Source organism: Physeter macrocephalus, chromosome 12, assembly GCF_002837175.3.
Source record: "Physeter macrocephalus isolate SW-GA chromosome 12, ASM283717v5, whole genome shotgun sequence".
Taxonomy (NCBI): domain Eukaryota; kingdom Metazoa; phylum Chordata; class Mammalia; order Artiodactyla; family Physeteridae; genus Physeter; species Physeter macrocephalus.
Window position 1 is genome coordinate 88344296 of NC_041225.1, and position 20063 is coordinate 88364358.

The window sequence follows — 20063 nt, forward strand, 5'->3', positions numbered from 1 at the left end:
TTTTTGACCCACCTCCTAGAGAAATGGAAATAAAAACAAAAATAAACAAATGGGACCTAATGAAACTTCAAGGCTTTTGCACAGCAAAGGATATCATAAACAAGACCAAAAGACAACCCTCAGAATGGGAGAAAATAGTTGCAAATGAAGCAGCTGACAAAGGATTAATCTCCAAAATTTATAAGCAGCGCTCTTAATACCCTCTCCTCGCGCACCAGGAAACAAAGAGTCAAGAAAAAGTCTCTTGTCTCTTCGGCAGCTCCAGACTTTTCCCGGACTCCCTCCCAGCTAGTTGTGGTGCACTAACCCCTTAAGGCTGTGTTCACGCCTCCAACCCCAGTCCTCTCCCTGGGATCTAAGCTCCGAAGCCCGAGCCTCAGCTTCCAGCCCCCGCCCATCCCGGCGGGTGAGCAGACAAGCCTCTCGGGCTGGTGAGTGCTGGTCGGCACCGATCCTCTGTGCGGGAATCTCTCCGCTTTGCCCTCCGCACCCTGTTACTGCGCTCTCCTCCGTGGCTCTGAAGCTTCCCCCTCTGCCACCCGCAGTCGCCGCCCGTGAAGGGGCTTCTAGTGTGTGGAAACCTTTCCACCTTCACAGCTCCCTCCCACTGGTGCGGTCCCGTCCCTATTCTTTTGTCTCTGTTTTTTCTTTTGCCCTATCCAGGTACGTTTCTTGTCTTTTGGGAGGTCTGAAGTCTTCTGCCAGCGTTCAGTGGGTGTTCTATAGGAGCAGTTCCACGTGTAGATGTATTTCTGATGTATCTGTGAGGAGGAAGGTGACCTCCGCGTCTTACTCTTCCGCCATCTTCCTCAACTCCCTTATTTCTTGTCTTTTTGATGATAGCCATTCTAACAGGTGTGAGGTGATATCTCATTGTGGTTTTGGTTTGCATTTCCCTGATGATTATAGATGCTGAGCATTTTTTCCTGTATTTGTTATCCATTCGTATGTCTTCTTTACAAAAATGTCTATTAAGATCCTGTGCACATTTTTTAATTGCGTTGTTTGTTTGTTTTTATTTTTGTTTGTTTTTATTTGAGTTGAATTCTTTGTCTTTTTTTTTTTTTTTTTTTTAGCGGTATGTGGGCCTCTCACTGTTGTGGCCTCTCCTGTTGCGGAGCACAGGCTCCGGATGCGTAGGCTCAGCGGCCATGGCTCACGGGCCCAGCCTCTCCGCGGCATGTGGGGTCCTCCCGGACCGGGGCATGAACCTGTGTCCCCTGCATCGGCAGGCTGACTCTCAACCACTGCGCCACCAGGGAAGCCCTCTTTGTCTATTTTGGATGTTAACCCCTTGTCAGATATATCATTTGCAAATACCTTCTTCCATTCTGCAGTCTGATGGTTTATTTTGCCTTGCAGAAGGCTTTCAGTTGGATGTACTCCCACTATTTACTTTTGCTTTTGTTGTCTTTGCTTTTGGCGTCAAATTCAAAAAAATTATTGCTAACACCAGTGTCAAAGCTCTTACTGCCTATGTTTTCTTCTAGGAATTTTATGGTTTCAGATCTTACATTTAAATCTTCAGTCCATTTAGAATTGATTTTTGTGTATCGTGTAAGATAATGGTTCAGTTTCATTCTTTTGCATGTGGCTATCCAGTTTTCCCAGTACCATTTATTGAAGAGACTATCCTTTCCCCATTGTATATTCTTGGCTCCTTTGTCATAAGGCAATTGGCCTTATATGTGTGAGTTTATTTCTGGTCTCTCTATTCTGTTCCATTGATCTACATGTCTGTTTTTATGCCAGTACTATTCCATTTGATTACTGTAGCTTTGTAATATAGTTTGAAATCAGGGAGTGTGATGCCTACAGTTTTCTTCTACTTTTTTAAGATTGCTTTGGCTATTTGGAGTCTTTTGTGGTTACATAAAAATTTTAGGATTGTTCTATTTTTGTGAAAAATGCCATTGGAATTTTGATAGGGATTGCATTGAATCTGTAGATTGTTTTGAGTAGTATGGACATTTTAACAATATTAATTCTTCCAATCTGTGAGCACAGAATATTTTCCCATTTTTTTCATGTCTTTTTCAGCTTTTTTCATCAATGTTTTCAGTATACAGGTCTTTTACCTCCTTGGTTAAATTTATTCCTAGGTATTTTATTCTTTTGATGCAATTATGAATAGGATTGTTTTCATTTCTTTTTCTGGTAGTTTATTATTAATGTATAGAAATGCAACAGATTTTTGTCTGTTAAATAATTCTGTATACTGCAACTTTACTGAATGTATTAGTTGTAACAGCTTTTTTGGTGGAGTCTTTAGGGTTTTCTATATATAAAATCATGTCATTTTCACATACTGACAATTTTGCTTCTCTTCTGATTTGGGTGCCTTTTGTTTCTTTTTCTTGCCTAATTGCTCTGGCTAGGACTTCCAATACTGTGTTCAATAAACGTGATGCCAGTGGATATCCTTGTCTTGTTCCTGATCTTAGAGGAAATGCTTTCCATTTTTCACCATTGAGTATGTTAGCTATGGTCTTGTCAGAAATGGTCGTTGAGCTATGTTTCCTCTAGACCTACTTTGTTGAGAGTTTGTATCATGAATGGATTTTGAGTTTTCTCAAATGCTTTTTCTACATCTATTGATTATATGATTTTTATCCTTTATTTGGTTAGTGTCATGTACTACATTGATTGATTTGTAGATGTTGAACTGTCCTTGCATCCCTGTAATAAATCCCACTTGATCATAGTGTATAATCCTTTTAATATATTATTGAATTTGGTGTGCTAATGTTTTGTTTGGGTTTTTTTTTTGCATTTATGTTCATCAGGGATATTGGCTTGTAATTTTCTTCTAGTGTACCTACATTGGATATCTAGGTAACGTCTGGATAACAGGGTAATGTGGGCCTTATAAAATAAGTTTGGAAGTGTTTTTTCCTGTTCTGTTTATTGGAAGAGTTTGAGAATCTTTCATATTAATTTTTCCTTAAATGTTTGGTATAATTCATCAGTGAAGCCACCTGGTCCTGGACTTTCGTTCATTGGGAGGTTTGAGAGTCTTTTTATACGTTAGATATAAAAGCAGATTCCATGTATCCCACTATATTTTGGGGAAATTTTCTTAGGGATTCCCAGAGTATTTAGTGAAAATTCTGATTACCAATAATCTATAGAGAAGGTAAAATGGATCCCATAGTTATAAGTGATACTTTGTTTCATGTGTATGTCTGTTTCTTCCATGACTTAGAACTCTAAAAATGTGTATGGAAACTGAATGTTTACAATTACGGTTTATAGTTGTTAAGATGTTCTACATCTTAAAATGCCTATTTTGATATAGAAGGACTGTCAAAATGTGAAGATGGAAGATGGTAATTTATATTAGGTGTATTTTACCACAATAAAAAAAATTGAGGGGGTGTGATGAGGGCTCACAAAAAAGAATTTTTCAAGGCTCTAAAACATGTAAAGAGTTGGAGTTTTAAACATTCCATCCATTTAATTACTGATGATAAAAATAAAGTTTCAGGTTTCGTAGCTGAAAATGAGATTAATAATACCTCTCTCTCTCAGTTTTATAAGAGGGGAAAATAACAGATATAGAGCATATATCATAATACCCCACACATAGCAAGCAGTAATACATAGCAGCTGCTGTTATAATCCCAAGAACCAAAATGGCCTCCTCAAGGTCATAAGCCAGTCTGTGGCAGAATCCAGCCCAGAATCTGGGTCTTTTGATCCTGAGTCTCTTAAACTATTACCATGCCAATCTGGCCACTAGGCACAAGGCATGAATCCTTTGTCCAGGCAGTGAATTTTCTGAATCTTTATATAGACCATTCTTTCCTTCAGTCTGTGTTTTGTATCTAAAGAATTAAATGTGAATACTATTTCTAAAGGGAATGCAAATATTTTGAAAGTCCTTCAAAATCTTTTTTTTTCCGCCTTTTCAGAGTCCAGATGTCATTCAGAATTTGAAAATACCACCCATTCTGTCTTCAGGTCAGCTAAGTTTTACTTTCATCATCCAGTGCACCTACCAAGTGATCAAGATTTTTGCCATGAATCCTTAGGAAGAAGAGTTTTCATGAGGCATTCTTGGAAAGATTCCTTTCAGCATCATCCAGACAAACAAAGAGAACACACTTGTCTTCCTTCCTCTTATCAAAATGTGGCAAAGACAAAGTCAGATTATACCACAATAGAGAGCCTCAGTATCAATGTAAACTTGGAAAACAAAGAAGTAAAGCATACTACTAAAAGTCAGGCTAGATATTTTCCAAAATATGACAGACAAGTTAATGACCTAAAAAGGGATCATAAGGCCACCCCAGAGTTAACAACTCAGCACACTGTGAGTTTAAATGAGCTCTAGAACAGGTATCAGGAGCGACAGAGGCAACAGAAAGCTCCTGAGTTCAGTGCCAAGAAAGAACTTTCCTTGGTGGAGCAACTTGATCGTTTGGCTAAACTTCTTCAGCATCCCATCACACATTCTCTCCAGCCCTCAGAAAGTACACAGGATGATAGCAAGGGGGAACAAGATGTTAAGGAATGGAGTGGTAGATAGCAACAGCAGAAAAACAAACTTCAGAAAAAGAAACGGTATAAAAGCCTGGAGAAATGCCATAAAAACACAGGCGATCTTAAAAAACAAGGTTCTTTCTACTCATCAAGCTGGGAGGTCCAATCAGATTAAAATTGAACAGATTAAATATGATAAATATATTCTGAGAAAACAGCCAGGTTTTCATTATATAAATAACACTTCTTCAGATTCTAGACACTCAGAGGAGAGTGAGCTGCTCACAGATACTGCCACCAACATCCTTTCCACCACCACTTCTGTGGAATCAGATATATTGACCCAAACAGATAAGGAAGTGACTCTGCATGGATCTTAAAAAAAACAAGGTTCTTTCTACTCATCAAGCTGGGAGGTCCAATCAGATTAAAATTGAACAGATTAAATATGATAAATATATTCTGAGAAAACAGCCAGGTTTTCATTATATAAATAACACTTCTTCAGATTCTAGACACTCAGAGGAGAGTGAGCTGCTCACAGATACTGCCACCAACATCCTTTCCACCACCACTTCTGTGGAATCAGATATATTGACCCAAACAGATAAGGACGTGACTCTGCATGAGAGGAGCAGCTCTATTTCCACCATTGATACTGCCCAACTGATCCATGCTTTTGGCCATGAAAGAGTTTGTTTGTCACCCAGGCGAAATAAATTATACAGCAGCATCACCGACTATCAGAGGAGATACCTTGAGAAGCGGAGCAAGAAAAACAAGAAACCATTGAATACAGGTTATCCCCAAATTACTTCAGAGCACACCAGAAGGAAACATGTCCAGGTACATGGCTACAAATTCCATCTGGCAATATGACTGCATTTTTCATTGACTTTTTAGTTAAGCTTTGCACACAGGTGAAAAAAAGCCAGTTGCCCTTTCCTCACTATAACGTTTCTTACCAGCTGGAAAAGAGTGAGAAAGTGTAGTACAGTGCTGTTTCAGTTGTCATTCTTTTCATCAACACTCATTTACAAATTACTCTTTGCATGAAAGGCTTTGCTGCTAAATGCTTCAAAATCTGCAAAGTCTATACCTTTGGTACAGGGGAGCTTCAAGTTTAGAATGACCTCCATTCTGAACAATATTGCCTGTTTTTTTTGCCTGTTGGCTTTTGTTTATTCATTCCTCCCCGTCTTTTAAGAAATTTTGCGGTGCTTTTAAGCACACACACACACACACACATATATAAGTAATATGATATGATTTTTTTAGGTAAATGAAGAATTGGAATGATGGAAAATTAGACTGAAGCCAGGGAGGGGTGAGCTACAACATGGTTTAAAAAATAAATACATGAAGAATTAAGAGTGACGGGAAGGCAAGTTGATACCTTGTGGATATGGTTGCTAAAAATGAGCCACAAATTTTGCTTTATGTTTTCTAGCAATTAGTGTTGCGTGATCAATTACATAACTCTGATATAAAAGCAAACTAAATTTTCAAAAGCATTACAGATATTTCTGGTACTAAGACTTCTTAAATTTCTCTCATCTGTCCTCATAAAGAAGGCATTGTGGTGTAACAAAATCCTCAACGGCATCCTTACAGTACATTCTCAGTAACAACAATCATATAAGGCTAATGTGGCCTTCGTTTAGGGAATTCCATAAAGGCAGATTTCAAGGGGTCAGTAAATGCAGACCATTACTTTAACCCAAGATAAAATTGATTTGGAGAGGTGCTCTCCAAATAGGGATACTGGCAAAATGGTTCATTGGAGTATGAACCTTCTAAAATTTATATTTTTGTATATGTTTTACAGTGTATGAGTACAGCAATAATATGTAATTTATAAATAAATATCTACTTTAGTAATTTGTACTCAAAAATATTTTATCAGTGGGACCCCATGATCAAAACGATTTGGAGACCACTGGTTTAGCCAAAAGAAGGCACAAAACATTCAGACATTTAACCATAAATATTATTTCTCAATTGAGTTTTTGGTAGGTATTAAATGACAGTAATTACACACATAAATAGTACAATAAGACTCTTTTTTAAAGTAAGCTCAAAATTGGGAAAGACACAGATTGAGGCTTTTTGTTCCATGGAGGAGGTAGGGGGAAATGATGCAGATAGAGGGTTTTTTGGTGTGTGTACTAAAATACATATACATAACAAAGTTTACAGTTTTATCATTTTAAAGTATGCAGTTCAGTGGCACTGAGTATATTCACAGTGTTTTACAACTATCACCACTATCTAGTTTCAGAGCTTTTTCGTCACCCTAGTAGAAACCTCATACCCATTAAGCAGTTACTCTCTATTCCCCCTTCCTACCAGCCCCTGTCAATCACGAATCTACTTTTTGTCTCTGTGAACTTGCCTATTCTGGTTATTTCATTTAATTGGAATCATATCATATGTGGCCTTTGTGTCAAGCTTCTTTGACTCTAGAATAATCTTTCTGAGATTTATCCATGTCCTAGCATCTGTCAGTACTTCATTGATATTTATGGCTGAATAATATTTCATTATATGTTTAGACATATTTTATTTATCTGTTCATCCATTCATGGACATTTAGGTTGTTTCTAACTTTTGGCTATTGTGAATAGAACTGATACGAACATTTGTGTTCAAGTTTTTATTTGAACACCTACATACAGTTCTTTGGGTATACACGTAAGAGCTGAAAATGCTGGGTCATTTGGTAATTTTATTTTAAGCTTATTTAGGAACCGTCAAACTCTTTTTCACAGTGGCCACACCATTTTTTTTTTTGCCATCCCAGTAGGTACAAAGCGGTATCTCATACTCATTGTCATTTTGATTGTGGTTTGTTTTGCCTTTCTCTTTGCATAATGACTAATGATGTTAAGTATCTTTTTATGTGCTTGTTGGCCATTTTTAAATAATTAATTAATTAACTAATTTTTGGCTGCATTTGGTCTTCGTTGCTGTGCATAGGCTTTCTCTAGTTGTGGCAAGCGGGGGCTACTCTTCGTTGTGGCGTGTGGGCTTCTCATTGCGGTGGCTTCTCTCGTTGCAGAGCATGGGCCCTAGGTGCGCGGGCTTCAGTAGTTGTGGCTTGCTGGCTCAGTAGTTGTGGCTCTAGAGAGCAGGCTCAGTAGTGTGGCGCCCGGGCTTAGTTGCTCCGTGACATGTGGGATCTTCCTGGACCAGGGCTTGAACCCTGCATTGTCAGGTGGATTCTTAACCACTGTGCCACCAGGGAAGTCCCTGCCCACTTTTTAATTAAGTTGTTTGGCCTTTTTGTTTTTGAGTTGTAAGAGTTCTTTACAATCCAGTTCTTCTGGATTGTGGAATCTTATCAGATGTGTAATTTGCTTCCTCTCTCTGGGTTGTGTTTTCACTCACTTACTACTCTTTTTTTTTTTTCAAAATAATTTTATTTTATTTATTTATTTTATTTTTTTGTAGCTGCCTAAAGAATTTATTTATTTATTTTTAACATCTTTATTGGAGTATAGTTGCTTTACAGTGGTGTGTTAGTTTCTGCTTTATGGGAACATATGTATATGTATTACTACTCTTTTTTGAAGCACAGCAGTTTACTTTCAATGAAGCCCCAGTGTACCTATTTTTTCTTTTGTTGCTTGTGCTTTTGGTGTCATATTTAAGAAACCATTGCCAAATCCAAAATCATGAAGATTTGTCTGTGTATTTTCTTTCAAGAATTTTATACTGTTAGTTCTTTCATTTGCATCTTGGATGTATATTGAGTTACTGTATTTATATGGTATGAGGTAGGGGTCAAACATTCTTTCCACATGGAATTGTCCCAAAATCAGCTGTTGAGACTGTTCTTTCTCCATTGAATGGTCTTGGCACCCTTGTCAAAAATCAGTTGACCATAGATGTGAGGGTTTATTTCTAGGCTCTCAGTTCTGTTCCATTGATCTATATGCCTATCTATATGCCATTACTGCACTGATTTGGTTACTGTAGCTTTGTAGTAAGTTTTAAAATTGAGAAGTATGAGTCTTCCAACTTTGTTCTTTTTTTTTTTTTTTTTTTTTTTTAAGCTTATTTAGGAACCGTCAAACTCTTTTTCACAGTGGCCACACCATTTTTTTTTTTGCCATCCCAGTAGGTACAAAGCGGTATCTCATACTCATTGTCATTTTGATTGTGGTTTGTTTTGCCTTTCTCTTTGCATAATGACTAATGATGTTAAGTATCTTTTTATGTGCTTGTTGGCCATTTTTAAATAATTAATTAATTAACTAATTTTTGGCTGCATTTGGTCTTCGTTGCTGTGCATAGGCTTTCTCTAGTTGTGGCAAGCGGGGGCTACTCTTCGTTGTGGCGTGTGGGCTTCTCATTGCGGTGGCTTCTCTCGTTGCAGAGCATGGGCCCTAGGTGCGCGGGCTTCAGTAGTTGTGGCTTGCTGGCTCAGTAGTTGTGGCTCTAGAGAGCAGGCTCAGTAGTGTGGCGCCCGGGCTTAGTTGCTCCGTGACATGTGGGATCTTCCTGGACCAGGGCTTGAACCCTGCATTGTCAGGTGGATTCTTAACCACTGTGCCACCAGGGAAGTCCCTGCCCACTTTTTAATTAAGTTGTTTGGCCTTTTTGTTTTTGAGTTGTAAGAGTTCTTTACAATCCAGTTCTTCTGGATTGTGGAATCTTATCAGATGTGTAATTTGCTTCCTCTCTCTGGGTTGTGTTTTCACTCACTTACTACTCTTTTTTTTTTTTCAAAATAATTTTATTTTATTTATTTATTTTATTTTTTTGTAGCTGCCTAAAGAATTTATTTATTTATTTTTAACATCTTTATTGGAGTATAGTTGCTTTACAGTGGTGTGTTAGTTTCTGCTTTATGGGAACATATGTATATGTATTACTACTCTTTTTTGAAGCACAGCAGTTTACTTTCAATGAAGCCCCAGTGTACCTATTTTTTCTTTTGTTGCTTGTGCTTTTGGTGTCATATTTAAGAAACCATTGCCAAATCCAAAATCATGAAGATTTGTCTGTGTATTTTCTTTCAAGAATTTTATACTGTTAGTTCTTTCATTTGCATCTTGGATGTATATTGAGTTACTGTATTTATATGGTATGAGGTAGGGGTCAAACATTCTTTCCACATGGAATTGTCCCAAAATCAGCTGTTGAGACTGTTCTTTCTCCATTGAATGGTCTTGGCACCCTTGTCAAAAATCAGTTGACCATAGATGTGAGGGTTTATTTCTAGGCTCTCAGTTCTGTTCCATTGATCTATATGCCTATCTATATGCCATTACTGCACTGATTTGGTTACTGTAGCTTTGTAGTAAGTTTTAAAATTGAGAAGTATGAGTCTTCCAACTTTGTTCTTTTTTTTTTTTTTTTTTTTTTTTGCGGTACACAGGCCTCTCACTGTTGTGGCCTCTCCCGTTGCAGAGCACAGGCTCCGGACGCGCAGGCTCAGCGGCCATGGCTCACAGGCCCAGCCGCTCTGCGGCATGTGGGATCTTCCTGGACCAGGGCACGAACCCGTGTCCCCTGCATCAGCAGGCAGACTCTGAACCACTGCGCCACCAGGGAAGCCCAACTTTGTTCTTTTTAAAGACTGTTTTGGCCAAGCAGGGCCCTTGCATCTCCCTATGAATTTTAGGATCAGCTTTTTAAAATTTCTGCTGAAAACGTTGGGAATTTTATACTAATTGCTATTAATATGTAGCTTGCTTTGGGGTTTATTGCCATCTTAACAACATTGTCTTCCAGTCGATGAACACAGCATGTTTTTCAATTTATTTAGGTCTTTAATTTCTTCCAGTAAGGTCTCGTAGTTGCCAATGTACAAGTGTTATACCTTCTTGTCTAAATTTATTCCTAAGTATTTGATTCTCATGTTTTTTTCTTTTTCTTTATTATTTTTAATTGTGATAATATATGCATAACAAAATTTATCATCTTAACCATTTTTTCTTTGTAATTCTATTTTATTTATTTTTCTTCCAGTTTTCTTGATTTAATTGACATATAGCACTGTTTGAGTACAGCATAATGATTTGACTTACATACATCATGATTATCACAGTAAGTTTAGTGAACAACTATCATCTCATACATATACAAAATTAAAGAAATAGAAAAAAATATTTTCCTTGTGATGAGAACTCTTAGGACTTACTCTCTTAATCACTTTCATATATAATATACAGCAGTGTTAGTTTTATTTATCATGTTGTACATTACATCCCTAACAGTTGTTTACCTTATAACTGGAAGTTTGACTGCCCTCAACAAATTCCCACTCCCTCCCCCCATCCATTGCCTCTGTTAACCACAAATCTGATCTCTTTCTATGAGTTTGTTATTTTTTTCTGAAGTATAATTAATCTACAACATTATGTTAGTTCCTGTGCACAAAATAGTGATTTGATATTCCTATACATTTCAAACACCACAGTAAGCCTAGTTATGATATGTCACTATGCAAAGATATTACATAGTTATTGACTGTATTCTCCACACTGTACACTTAATACCCGTGACTCACTTATTTTACAACTGGAAGTTTGTACTTCTTAATCTCCCTCACCTATTTCTTTCCTCCCTTCACCACCTCCCCTCTGACAACCACCTGTTTGTTTTCTATCTATAACTCTGTTTCTGCTTTCTTATGTTTGTTTGTTTTGCTTTTTAGATTTCACTTAGCATGATACCCTCTAGGTCCATCCATGTTGTTGCAAATGGCAAGTTTTCATTCTTTTTATGGCTGAACAATATTCCATTTCATAAATATATACACCACATTTTCTTTATCCATGGGCATTTAGGTTGCTTCCATATCTTGGCTACTGTAAATAATGCTGCAGTGAACATAGGGGTGTATATATCTTTTCGAATTAGAGTTTTTGTTTTCTTCAGAAAAATACCCATATGTTAATTGTTGGATCATGTGATAGTTCTGTTTTTTATTTTGTGAGGAGCCTCCAAACTGTTTTCCATAGTGGCTGCACCAATTTACGTTCCCACCAACAGTGCACGAGTGTTCCCTGTTCTCTTCATCCTTGCCAGTACTTGTTGTATTTTGCTAATAGCCATTCTGACAGGTGTGAGGTGATATCTCATTGTGGTTTTTTTGTTTGCTTGTTTGTTTGTTTTGCGGTACGCGGGCCTCTCACTGTTGTGGCCTCTTCCCTTTGCGGAGCACAGGCTCCAGACGCACAGGCTCAGCGGCCATGGCTCACGGGCCTAGCCGCTCTGCGGCATGTGGGATCTTCCTGGACCCGGGCATGACCTGTGTCCCCTGCATCAGCCGACGGACTCTCAACCACTGCGCCACCAGGGAAGCCCTCTCGTGGTTTTGATTTTCATTTTCCTGATGATTAGTGATGTTGAGCATCTTTTCATGTGCCTCTTGGCCATCTGTACGTCTTCTTTGCAAAAATGTCTATTCAGATCCTTTGCCCATTTTTAAAATTCAGGTTGTTTAGGTTTTTGATGTTGAGTTGTATGAGTTCTTTGTATATTCTGGGTATTAACCCCTTATCAGATAGATTGCTTGCAGATTTCTTCTCCCATTCAGTAGATGATAGTTCCCTTTACTGTGGAAATCTCTTTAGTTTGATATAGTCCCATTTGTTTATTTTTGGTTTTGTTTCCCTTGCCTGAGGAGACATATGCAAAAAAAAATTACTAAGATCAGTGTCAAAGAGCTTACTGCCTATGTTTTCTTCAAGAAGTTTTGTCTTTTTTTTTTGTTGTGATTTCAGTTCTTACATTTAAGTCTTTAATCCATTTTGAATTTATTTTTGTGCATGGTGTAGTTTAATGGTATTTAATACATTCTTATTGTTGTGCAGACATCACCGTCACCCATCTCTAGGACTCTTTTCATCTTGCAAAACTGAATTTCTACACTGACTCAAATAGCAACTCCCCATTCCACCTTATGCTCAAGCCCCTAGCAACCACCACTCTAAGAATTTGACTACTCTAGGTACCTCATGTAAGTGGAATACAGTATTTGTCTTTAAGTAACAAGTTTATTTCACTAAGCATAATGTCCTCAAGGATCATCAGTGTTGTACCATCTGACAGGTTTGTCCTTTTTTTAAGACTGAATGATACTGCATTGTATGTATATACCACATTTTGTTTGTTCATTCATTCATCCATCCGTTAATAGATACTTGTGTTGCTTCCACCTTTAGACCATTGTGAATAATGATGCTATGAACATGAATGTACAAATATCCATTCAAGTTCCTGCTTTCAATTTTGGGGGGTACATATCCAGAAGTGGAATGGCTGGATTATATGGTAACTCTATTTTTAATTGTTTGAGGAACCACCATACTGTTTTCCACAGCAGCTGCCCATTTTACAGTCCCACCAACAGCACACAATGGTTCCACTTTTTCCACATCTTTGTCAACACTTGTTATTTTCTGTTTTTTTAATAGTGGCATCCTAATGTGTATGAAGTGATATATTTTTTTTCTGCTGTACGGGGGCCTCTCACTGTTGTGGTCTCTCCTGTTGCGGAGCACAGGCTCCGGACGCGCAGGCTCAGCGGCCATGTCTCATGGGCCTAGGCGCTCTGTGGCATGTGGGATCTTCTGGACGGGGGCACAAACCCGTTTCCGCTGCATCGGCAGGCGGACTCAACCACTGCGCCACCAGGGAAGCCCAGTGATATGTTTTTGATTTGCATTTCTTTCACGATTACATTGAACATCTTTTTATATACTTCTTGGCCATTTGTATATCATCTTTGGAAATGTCTATTCAAGTACTTTGCTCCTTCTTGAATCACGTTATTTTTTGGTCATTGAGTTGTAGAAGTTCTTTACATATTCTGAGTATTAACCTCTTATCAGATATATGATTTATAAATTTTTCTCCCAGTCAGTGGGTTGCCTTCTCACCTTTGCTGATGGTGTCCTTTGATGCCCAGAAATTTTTAATATTGATGTATTCCCAATTGTCGAGTTTACTTTTGCTGCCTGTGCTTTTGGTGTCATATCTAAGAAGTCATTACCAAGTCCAATGCCATGAAGCTTTTCCCCTGTGTGTTCTTCCAAGAATGTTATGGTTTTAGGTCTTTAATCCATTTTGAGGTAATTTTTGTATATGATGTAAGATAAGGCTCCAACGTCATTCTTTATTTTTTTTTCCAATTTCATTCTTTTAAAGAGCATGTGGATATCCAGTTTTCCCAGCACCATTTGTTAAGGAGACTGCTCTTTTCCTGTTGAATGGTCTTGGCCCCTTGTCAAGGATCAGAGGTCATTTGACCATGTGGCACAGAAGTTTATTTCTGGGCTCTCTATTCTAGTCCATTGATCTATTTATCTTTATGCCAGTACCACACTGTTAATTATATTAGTGTTTTGAAATCAGGAAGTGTGAATCCTCCAACTTTGTTGTTCTTTTTCAGAATTGTTTTGGTTCTTCAGGGTTTCTTATCATTTTTAATGATTTCTTACTGTTTTCAATTTTTTTATTGCTACATGATTTTCTTTGAGTTGTTTTTTTGCTGACTTAGCAGCCATGTACTTAACAAATATGCTTAAGCCACTGTCTCAATGTATCACCCAGATATGAAATAGTATCTATTGACTCCATTATATGAAAAATTAAGAAACTGGTTGCACTTGCCCTACTTCTCCCCACTCCTCACCTACACACACTTCCCCCAACATAACAATATTCGTTATATTTTGTGAATGTTGTCTCAGTTCATTATGGTAGTATTACTACTGTATTGATTAGCTTTATTTTTAAGAAGTATAACATTTTTCTTCCATGTTATAAGCAAAATCACCATCTTATGTGTTTTTTAAAGAGGGTCAGTATCATGAGTCTTTTCAGTGTAACTGTGAGTTTATTAATTTAAATAATTTTATTGTTTAGCTAGATTTTTCAACAGTTTTTCAGGAGTAAGCATCTCTTCAGTTCTTATAAATTTGAGATTATCATTCTGTAATCTTTGTATAGGAATAACAACTTGTTTGGGTATAAAACTTTTGAATAATAATCTTTAATTCAAAACTCAGTCAGATTTACTCCCCCTTTCTGGGCACATTTAATATTTCTGTGCCAGAGGCAACCCTAATATTTTTTCCCTATTGGATCCTGGATTGTTGTTGGGTTTTTAAAATCTAAGTTTTCTTACTTTCCCAGGGTAAGTCTCAGTGTTGGTCAATCTCTATTGATTTTTTAAAAATAAAATTTACATACCTTACAATTCATTCTTGTAAAGTATACAATTCAGTGGTTTTTAGTATATTCAGAGGAGGTTATACAACCACCACCACTAATTCCAGAACTTTTTGTCATACCAAAAAGAAACCCTGTGCCCCTTAACAGTCATTTCCTAGCCTTCAACAATTAATCTACTTTCTGTCTCTATGGATTTGCCTACTGGGGACATTTTATATCAAATCATGCAATATGTGGCCTTTTGTGTCTGGCTTCTTTTACTTAATATTTTCAAGGTTCATCCATTTTGTAGCAGGAATCAGTACTTGTTGTTTGTTATGAACAGTAACAAACAGTATTTCAAATACATATACAACCTGTTTATTCATGAGTTGTTGGACATGTGGATTGTTTCTGCTTTTTTGGCCATTATGAAAAATGCTGCTGTAAACATTAATATACAGGTTTTTGTGTGGACATGTTTCTTCAATTTTCTTATGTATATACCTAGGAGTAGAATTGCTGGATCATATGGTAATTCTGTTTAAGCTTCTGAGTAACTGCCAAAGTGTTTTCCAAAGTGGCTGCACCATTTTACATTCCCACCTGGATCATATTTCAGTTTGTCTACATTCTCATCAACACTTGTTGTCTGTCTTTTGATAATAGCTATCTTAATGGGTGTGAAGAGGTATCTCACTTTTTAATGATTTGAATTTGCATTTTGCTGATGACTAAGATGTTGAGCATCTTTTCATATGCTTATTAGCCATTTGTTTACCTTTAGAGAAATGTCTGCTCCGATCCTTTGCCCATTTTAAAATTGGCTTATTTGTCATTTTATTACTGAGTTGTGTTTCTTTGTTTATTCTGAATACAAGTCCCTTATTAGGATATGTTTTGCAAACATGTTCTTACATTCTGTGCCATCCTTTTCACTTTCTTGATGATTTTATTTGTGGTACAAAAGTTTTAATTTTGACAAAGTACAATTTCTGTGTTTCTTCTTTTGTCACTTGTGCTTTTCGTCATATCTAAAACTATTGTCTAACCCACGGTTACAAAATATTTACTCTTTTTTTTCTTCTAAAAGTTTTATAATTTTAGTTCTTACTTTTAGTTCTATGATCATTTTTTAGTTAACTTTTGTATGTGGCGTTGAGGTAGTACAGTTTTATTCTTTTGCCTGTGGATATCCAGTGTCTTAGTACCATTTGTTGCAAAGACTATTCTTCCATTGAATTGTCTGGGCACCCTTGGCAAAAATCAATTGAGCATAAGAAAAAAAAAAATCAGAAAAATAAAAATAAATTTAAAATTGAAAAAAAAGCAATTGATTATAAATGTAAGGGTTTACTCTAGACTATAAACCCTATTTTATTGATCTATATGTCACTCTTTATGCCACTACCACACTGTCTAATTAGTGTGAATCCTCCAACTTTGTGTTTTCTTTTTCAAGATTGTTTTATCTATTCTTAGGTCATAGGAATATTCAGATCAGCTTGTCAATTTCTGCCAAAAAGAAAAAAAAAGACAAGTTGAATCTTGGGTAGGGATTGCATTGAAACTGTAGAAAAATTTAGGGAATACTGCTGTCATAACGAACTTAAATCTTCTAATCCATGAACTGGGGTGTTTTTCCATTTATTTAGGTCATCTTTAATTTCTTCAACGATGTTTGTGGGTTCCACTTCTTTGTAGTTAGGCACTTCTGTTGTTAAAATATCCCTGAGTATTTTATTCTTTTTGATACCAATGTAACTAGTATTGTTTTCTTAAGTTCATTTTGGGAATTTTCCTTGTTGTACAGGAATATTACTGATTTTTGTATTTATTTTGGTTCCTGCAACTTTGCTGAACTTGCTTATAAGTTTGAGTAATTTATGTTTGTGTTCGTGTGTTCCTTAGTGTTTTCTATATAAAATATTGTGTCATTTGCAAATAGAGATAGTTTTCCTTCTTTCCGATATCATGTCATTTACCTCTTTTTCTTGCCTAGTTGCCCTTGCTAGAACCTCCAGTACTGTGTTGAATAGAAATGTTAAGAATGAGTATCCTTGTCTTTTTCCCGATTTTAAGGAAAAATCTTTCTGGTCATTAAGCATGATGTTAGCTGTGAGTTTTTTTATAAATGCCCTTTATCAGGTTGAGGAAGTTCTCTTCTATTCCTGTTTTGTTGAGTGTTTTTATTATGGAAGGGTTTGGGGTTTTGCCATACGCTTTTTCTATGTATAATGAAATGATCCTATGTTTTCTTTATGCATATGGTGTGTTACGTTGATTGATAATCATATATTGAACCAACTTTGCCTTCCTGGGATAAATTCCTCGTGGTTTCGATGTATAATCCTCTTCTGTGTTGCTGGATTCAGTTTGCTAGTATTTTGTTGAGGATTTTCCTTCTATATTCATAAGGGATATTGCTCTTTAGTTTTACTGTATCTTTGCCTTTTTTATCAGGCTAATACTCTCCTTATAGAATGCATTGGGAAGTGATCCTTCTCATTTCCTTTTGATGATGATGTTGTTTTTTGAGTTTGTGAGCGGTTGTTGTTAATTCTACGTTAAATGTTTTTTAGAATTCACCAGTTTGGGCCTGGGCTTTTCTTTAGGGGGTGTTTTCTGATTACTGACTCAGCCTCTGTCCTTATTATAGGTCTGTTCAGATTTTCTATTTTTGCTTGAGTCAGTTTTGGTAGGTTGTTTTTCTAGGAATTTGTCTATTTCATCTAGGTTACCTAATTTGTTGACGTGATTGTTCATAATATTCCCTTATGATCCTTTTTAATTTCTGTGTGATTGGTAGTAACATCCCCTGGTTCATTCTTAATTTAAATGATTTGAGTTTTCCCCTTTTTTCCTTTGGTGAGTTCTAGCTAAAGATTTGTCCATTTTTGTTGACCTTTTCAAAGAACCGACTTTTGATTTCTTTGATTTTTCTCTTTTTTTGATTCTCTGATTCATTTATTTTCATTCTAATCGATATAATTTCCTTCATTTTGCCTGCTTTGGTTTTATTTGGTCTTCTTTTTCTGGTTTGTTAAGGTTGAAGGTGAGGTTATAGTTTTGAAATCTTTCTTCTTTTAATATGGACATTTACAGATACAAATTTCTGTAAGCTCTGCCTTCACTGCATCCCATAAGTTTTGGTATGTTTTGCTTTCATTTTCATTAATCTCAAAGTATTTTCTAATTGCCCTTGTGATTTCTTCTTTGAACATTGGTAGTTGAGAGTGTGTCGTTTAATTTCTCTATATTTTTGAATTTCCCAAATTTCCTTATTGATTTCTAGTTTCATTCCATTGTGGTCAGAAAACATACTTTGTATAATTTGTTAATGTATTGTGACTTGTTTTATGGCCTAGGATATGGTCTCTCCTGGAGAACATTATATGTGACCTCAGAAGAATGTGTATTCTGCTTCTGTTGGTTGGAGTATTATGTATATGTCTTTAGGTCTAGTTGGATTATAGTGTTGTTCAAGCCTTCTATTTCCTTATTGGTCTGTCGAGTTTTTCTATCCATTTTGAAAGTGTAATATTGCAGTCTCCAGCTATTACTATTGAATTGTCTATGTCTCCCTTCATTTCTGTCATTTGTTTCCTTTGGTACCTGTCCTTGGTTTTCCAACACATGGCAGACATTCATTAATTTTTTGATGAAGTGTGTTAATTTGTCAACGACCTTTTAGTCTCCCTCTATTGTCCTAGCTTATCGTGATCCATTTCATTAAGTCCGTATTCTTTTCAAATTTTCTCTAGAGTGAGAGTACAAATTCTTTATTGACTAAAATGGGTAAACCTTCTGGCAAAATAAATTCTTTCTCTTTTCCTTCTTTTTTTCCTTCCTTTCTTCCACTTTTTTCTTTATAAATGTATTTATTTTATTTATTTATTTTTTGCTGCATTGGGTCTTCATTGCTGCACCCAGGCTTTCTCTAGTTGCAGTGAGCGGGGGCTACTCTTCATTGTGGTGCACGAGCTTCTCATTGCCGTAGCTCCTCTTGTTGTGGAGCACGGGCTCTAGGCACACAGGCTTCAGTAGTTGTGGTGCGTGAGCTCAGTAGTTGTGGCTCGCGGGCTCTAGAGCACAGGCTCAGTAATTGGGACACCTGGCTCTGTTGCTCCGCAGCATATGGGATCTTCCCGGACCACGGCTCGAACCCGTGTCCCCTGCATTGGTAGGCGGATTCTTAACCACTGCGCCACCAGGGAAGCCCCCTTTCTTCCACTTTAATGCTATAGGATATTTTCATAAATCCTTCTCTTTTGTTTTCAGATTACCTTTGTCTCAAAACAGTTCTGTGGAAACCATTTATTTGATCACAACCATTTATTTGATCACATTTGACGACCTTATTACCTATTTACAAGATACTGCTTGAGTCCCCTTCCTAGGACATGAACTTGAAGGCTGATTGTGTATGGCTTGTATTTCTTTTGCCCCTCAGAGTTTGGGAAATGCAGAAAGATAGTAATTGATTCTAGGACTCTGGACAGCTACAGTAGGTGATATTTTTCTCTGCCATTGTTTTCAAACTCATAAATTGATGGCCACCTTTTCAAGTGTGGAGGTGAGGAAAGTATCTTGTTCTACAGGACATGCCCTTGGGGTTTTGCTATTACACTACTGTAAAGTCACCTGGTAGCTGCTTTCATAGCATTATTCTGTGGGCAGTGATATGGCTGAGGCCTTATTTTTTTCTAGCAAATCTTAGTAATAAAACTAAGATATTTAGACTTAAAAGGTTATTTCCCATCCCTTTTTCTGACTTCTTCCTGGCCAGAGCAGGCATACAGTACACCATTCTGGCAAGGGCATTAGGAGCTATTTTTTCACAGGGAACATGTCTCCAATTGGCACATTTCTCTTTCTCCTGGGCCATTTATTACCTCAGTCCCTTTTCTGAGATAACAGTGGTGTATTTTGAATTGTTGACTCACCTTTTACCCTTCTGTATGGTCCTTTGTGTAGGAAGAGCTTTGTGGTGGCTCCTTATATTTATTCCCAGTTGTTTCTTTAGATATTAGATATTATTTCTGGAATTTTGTGGTGTGAGTTGAGTCTGTTCCCTAGATTCTGAATATTTTTTTACTTTTTGAATAAATTTGTTTATTTATTTAGTTAGTTATTTTGGCTGCATTGGGTCTTTGTGTACGGGCTTTCTCTGGTTGTGGCGGGCGGGGGCTACTCTTCGTTGTGGTGCGCAGGCTTCTCATTGTGGTGGCTTCTCTTCTTGTGGAGCACAGGCTCTAGGCACGTGGGCTTCAGTAGTTGTGGCACGTGGGTTCAGTAGTTATGGCTCGTGGACTCTAGAGCGCAGGCTCAGTAGCTGTGGCACACAGGCTTAGTTGCTCTATGGCATGTGGGATCTTCCTGACCAGGGCTCGAACCCATGTCCC

The 20063-nt window shown here is 37.1% G+C and overlaps 2 protein-coding genes and 1 pseudogene across 7 annotated transcripts in view; all 3 read right to left on the minus strand.

Moving 5' to 3' along the window:
* LOC114487285 (RING finger protein 11-like) overlaps nucleotides 1–4024 on the minus strand; it is a 14087-nt pseudogene extending 10063 nt beyond the window's left edge.
* LOC102976581 (EKC/KEOPS complex subunit TPRKB) overlaps nucleotides 1–20063 on the minus strand; it is a 279834-nt gene that overhangs the window by 150855 nt on the left and 108916 nt on the right. The gene's annotated exons all lie outside the window — the stretch shown is intronic.
* The window catches only part of LOC112067517 (EKC/KEOPS complex subunit TPRKB-like), a 166645-nt gene that overhangs the window by 94829 nt on the left and 51753 nt on the right, over nucleotides 1–20063 (minus strand). The gene's annotated exons all lie outside the window — the stretch shown is intronic.